We start from the raw sequence: 5,000 nt of genomic DNA, 5'->3' as shown, positions 1-5,000 counted from the left end.
ACGCCCACGCCGCGGATAAGCAGCCCCAACGCGCCCGACGGCTTGGAGCGGGTCCCGAAGACGGTGGCCGGAATCGGGTCGTCGCCGGCCGGAAAACGGGTCATCGATGCCGGCAATACTTCGGGCCATGAGGCCCCCCACCTTAGTCCGAGTTTAGCAACAGCCCACATATCCCCCGCGGCAGGCCTATGGGCGCCAGGCCAGCGCGCCCCATGGCCAGTCAGGGGGCACCCCCCTAAAGAGCAATAAGTGTCATTGAAGCTCTGGCAGGGGGAGACACTACTAGGTCCCAGCTGTCACCCCCCCTCTAAAAAATTCATTTCTTGGTATTTTGAGCTGAAATTTTGCACAGAGGTTGGCAAAAATCCAATCCAACTTTATTAATTTTTCCAGAATTTTTCGAGGTCGGGAAGTATTTTTTTTTATTTTCCTACCATTAAAAATCGAGGAAATCGGAAAAAATAGGAACCGGCCCGGAATGACCCCAAATTCAGTGGGCAGCCTCATAAAAATATGGCTGATTTTACTGGATTGATTTCATGTGGAAAGCACGACGTTTTGTTGTAGGAATGCGGGAACCCCGGCGGCTCGCCTGCCGCGGCCAGCGACGTCGGGCTGGCCCCTGCAGCGCCTAGCCTCTCCCACGCGGGGGGCAGGCCAGAACGCGGGGGGCCAGGGCCCGAAGGCAGCCCCCCCGCGGGCGAGAGAGCAAGCCAGCAGGGGCTGTCGCCTGCCGCGGCCAGCGACGTCGGGCTGGCCCCTGCAGCGCCTAGCCTCTCCCACGCGGGGGGCAGGCCAGAACGCGGGGGGCCAGGGCCCGAAGGCAGCCCCCCCGCGGGCGAGAGAGCAAGCCAGCAGGGGCTGTCGCCTGCCGCGGCCAGCGACGTCGGGCTGGCCCCTGCAGCGCCTAGCCTCTCCCCCGCAGGGGGCAGGCCAGAACGCGGGGGGCCAGGGCCCGAAGGCAGCCCCCCCGCGGGCGAGAGAGCAAGCCAGCAGGGGCTGTCGCCTGCCGCGGCCAGCGACGTCGGGCTGGCCCCTGCAGCGCCTAGCCTCTCCCCCGCAGGGGGCAGGCCAGAACGCGGGGGGCCAGGGCCCGAAGGCAGCCCCCCCGCGGGCGAGAGAGCAAGCCAGCAGGGGCTGTCCGCGCGTCGCGCGGCGCGGCATGGCTGCGGGGGCCGCGCGCGCGCGCCCAAGCGCCCAAGGGCCCCCAAGGGCCCCAGGCCCTCAGGCCCCAGCGCCCCAGCGCCCAGCGCGGGCGGGCGCGCGCGCGCGTGTGGTCTTTGAGGGGCGCCGGCCTGGTGGCTCCCTAAAGAGCAATAAGTGTCATTGCAGCTCTGGCAGGGGGAGACACTACTAGGTCCCAGCTGTCACCCCCCCTCTAAAAAATTCATTTCTTGGTATTTTGAGCTGAAATTTTGCAGAGAGGTTGGCAAAAATCCAATCCACCTTCATTAATTTTCCCAGAATTTTTCGAGGTCGGGAAGTATTTGTTTTAATTTTCCTACCATTAGAAATCGAGTAAATCCGCAAAACTAGGAACCGGCCCGGAATGACCCCAAATTCAGTGGGCAGCCTCATAAAAATATGGCTGATTTTACTGGATTGGTTTCATGTGGAAAGCACGACGTTTTCTTGTAGGAATGCGGGAACCCCGGCAGCTCGCCTGCCGCGGCCAGCGACGTCGGGGACGCTGGCCTGCGCTGTCGAGCCCGCGAGGGCTGTCTCCGCGGCAGGCCCCCCCTGAACGGGGCACGACAGGCCACCGCGCTGGCTCGTCCAGCGTCGACAGTCCCTCGTCCAGGTTTCAGATCGCGCCAAGTCGAACCCATGACCTGCTCAAGCCATCGTGCGCTGCCGAATTCGCATCTGCGTGTAGGCTGCCATTCCACGCGGCAGCCCCTGTTTTCGTCAGCGTGCCCCCCTGACGAATTTTCCTGCCTGGCCCAGTCCAGCGTCCAGCCCCTGTTCGTCGAAAAATCTGCGCTGCTGATTTTCCACGACGAGCCTACTTTCGTCAGCGTGCCCCCCTGACGAATTTTCCTGCCTGGCCCGGCAGTCCAGCCCCTGTTCGTCGAAAAATCTGCGCTGCCGATTTTCCACGCGGCAGCCCCTGTTTTCGTCAGCGTGCCCCCCTGACGAATTTTCCTGCCTGGCCCGGCCAGTCCAGCCCCTGTTCGTCGAAAAATCTGCGCTGCCGATTTTCCACGCGGCAGCCCCTCTTTTCGTCAGCGTGCCCCCCTGACGAATTTTCCTGCCTGGCCCGGCCGGTCCAGCATCCAGCCCCTGTTCGTCGAAAAATCTGCGCTGCCGATTTTCCACGCGGCAGCCCCTCTTTTCGTCAGCGTGCCCCCCTGACGAATTTTCCTGCCTGGCCCGGCCGGTCCAGCATCCAGCCCCTGTTCGTCGAAAAATCTGCGCTGCCGATTTTCCACGCGGCAGCCCCTGTTTTCCTCAGCGTGCCCCCCTGACGAATGTTCGTCGAAAAATCTGCGCTGCCGATTTTCCACGCGGCAGCCCCTGTTTTCCTCAGCGTGCCCCCCTGACGAATGTTCGTCGAAAAATCTGCGCTGCCGATTTTCCACGCGGCAGCCCCTCTTTTCGTCAGCGTGCCCCCCTGACGAATTTTCCTGCCTGGCCCGGCCGGTCCAGCATCCAGCCCCTGTTCGTCGAAAAATCTGCGCTGCCGATTTTCCACGCGGCAGCCCCTCTTTTCGTCAGCGTGCCCCCCTGACGAATGTTCGTCGAAAAATCTGCGCTGCCGATTTTCCACGCGGCAGCCCCTCTTTTCGTCAGCGTGCCCCCCTGACGAATTTTCCTGCCTGGCCCGGCCGGTCCAGCATCCAGCCCCTGTTCGTCGAAAAATCTGCGCTGCCGATTTTCACCGACGAGCCTACTTTCGTCAGCGTGTCCCCTTGACGAATTTCCCTGCCTGGCCTGGACAGTCCATCTTCCAGCCCATGTTCATCGAAAAATCTGCGCTGCCGATTTCCCCGACGAACCTGCAGCTGCACAAATCTGCGCTGCCGATTTCCCCCCCTGTCGGCATGGCTGCCGCTGCCCCGATGTCCAGACCAACAGTCTTTTTTGTCGACTTTGCCGATTTTGTCCGCGCTGCCGATTCCAACACTACCCCCTGCATCCAAACCAGCATTGTTTCGTCAGCTCTTCCCCTGACGATTTTAGCCCTGTAACAAACAGTAGGCCTCCAATCCCGCCAACGGGAGCCAAGTTGATAGGGAAGAGAATTGAATGACGCGCCTGGTCCTCGCACCCCGCCACCCGAGGGGCCTTTTTCCCGGCAGCCTCTGAAAAACTCTAGCTTTCACGGTCCTCGCCGCCCCTCACCACCATGGCAGGCCTCTAATCCCACCCATCAGCAGTTGTAGCCGATAGGGCAGTGATTTGAATGACGCGTCGCGGGCCGCCGGGTCATCTCACCCGGCCATTAATTGGAGCGTTTTTGGCTGGCCGAGGATGGGGGGATGGATCTCTTCTTCCGAAAAAGCAAACAGTACATCGGGAGTTATGTTGACGGGGCATGGAATTGAATGACCCGTCGCGGGCCGCCGGGTCATCTCACCCGGCCATCCCGGGGAGCGTTTTTCCCGGCAGCATCGGGGAAACTCTTGCTTTCACTGCCCGCTGCCCAAGTCCCCACTCGCATCGGCCCCCCGCGCCAACAAGCCAACGCTGCCGAATCGGCAGACACTGCTGCCGAGTCTGCCGACACTGCCCCGCGGGCTGCCACTGCCCCAGTGTCTAAACCAGCGGTCTTTCTCATCGAGCCTTGGACTATCCAGTCCGTCCTGACTCATCGCCAGCACCTGCTGCCGATTCTGCCGACTTTGCCGATTTTCTCGGCGCTGCCGATTCCAACACTGCGCCCACCGTGTCTGAACCAGCGCTGTTTCCTCAGCGTGTCCCCTCGACGAATTTTCCTGCCTGGCCTGGACAGTCCACCGTCCAGCCCGTGTTCGTCGAAAAATCTGCGCTGCCGATTCTGCCGACTTTGCCGATTTCGTCGGCGCTGCCGATTCCACCACTGCCCGCCGTGCCTGAACCAGCGCTGTTTCGTCAGCGTGTCCCCTCGACAAATTTTCCTGCCTGGCCTGGACAGTCCATCGTCCAGCCCATGTTCGTCGCAAAATCTGCGCTGCCGATTTTCCCCGACGAACCTGCAGCCGCACAAATCTGCGCTGCCGAATCTGCCGACACTGTCCCGCGGGCTGCCACTGCCCCAGTGTCTAAACCAGCAGTCTTTCTCGTCGAGCCTTGGACTATCCAGCCCGTCCAGACCCATCGCCAGCACCCGCTGCCGATTCTGCCGACTTTGCCGATTTCGTCGGCGCTGCCGATTCCAACACTGCCCGCCGTGCCTGAACCAGCGCTGTTTCGTCAGCGTGTCCCCTCGATGAATTTTCCTGCATGGCCCGGCCAGTCCAGCGTCCAGCCCATGTTCGTCGAAAAATCTGCGCTGCCGATTCTGCCGACTTTGCCGATTTCGTCGGCGCTGCCGATTCCAACACTGCCCCCCGTGCCTGAACCAGCGCTGTTTCGTCAGCGTGTCCCCTCGACAAATTTTCCTGCCTGGCCTGGACAGTCCATCGTCCAGCCCATGTTCGTCGAAAAATCTGCGCTGCCGATTTTCCCCGACGAACCTGCAGCCGCACAAATCTGCGCTGCCGAATCTGCCAACACTGTCCCGCGGGCTGCCACTGCCCCAGTGTCTCAACCTGCGGTCTTTCTCGTCGAGCCTTGGACTATCCAGCCCGTCCAGACCCATCGCCAGCACCCGCTGCCAATTCTGCCGACTTTGCCGGTTTCATCGGCGCTGCCGATTCCAACACTAGCGCCCACCGTGTCTAAACCAGCGCTGTTTCTTCAGCGTGTCCCCTCGATGAATTTTCCTGCATGGCCCGGCCAGTCCAGCGTCCAGCCCATGTTCGTCGAAAAATCTGCGCTGCCGATTCCCCCCTGTTGGCATGGCTGCCGCTGCCCCC

Source organism: Populus nigra, chromosome 2 (assembly GCF_951802175.1).
Source record: "Populus nigra chromosome 2, ddPopNigr1.1, whole genome shotgun sequence".
In the NCBI taxonomy this organism is placed as follows: domain Eukaryota; kingdom Viridiplantae; phylum Streptophyta; class Magnoliopsida; order Malpighiales; family Salicaceae; genus Populus; species Populus nigra.
Note: the sequence above shows the minus strand (reverse complement) of the source record.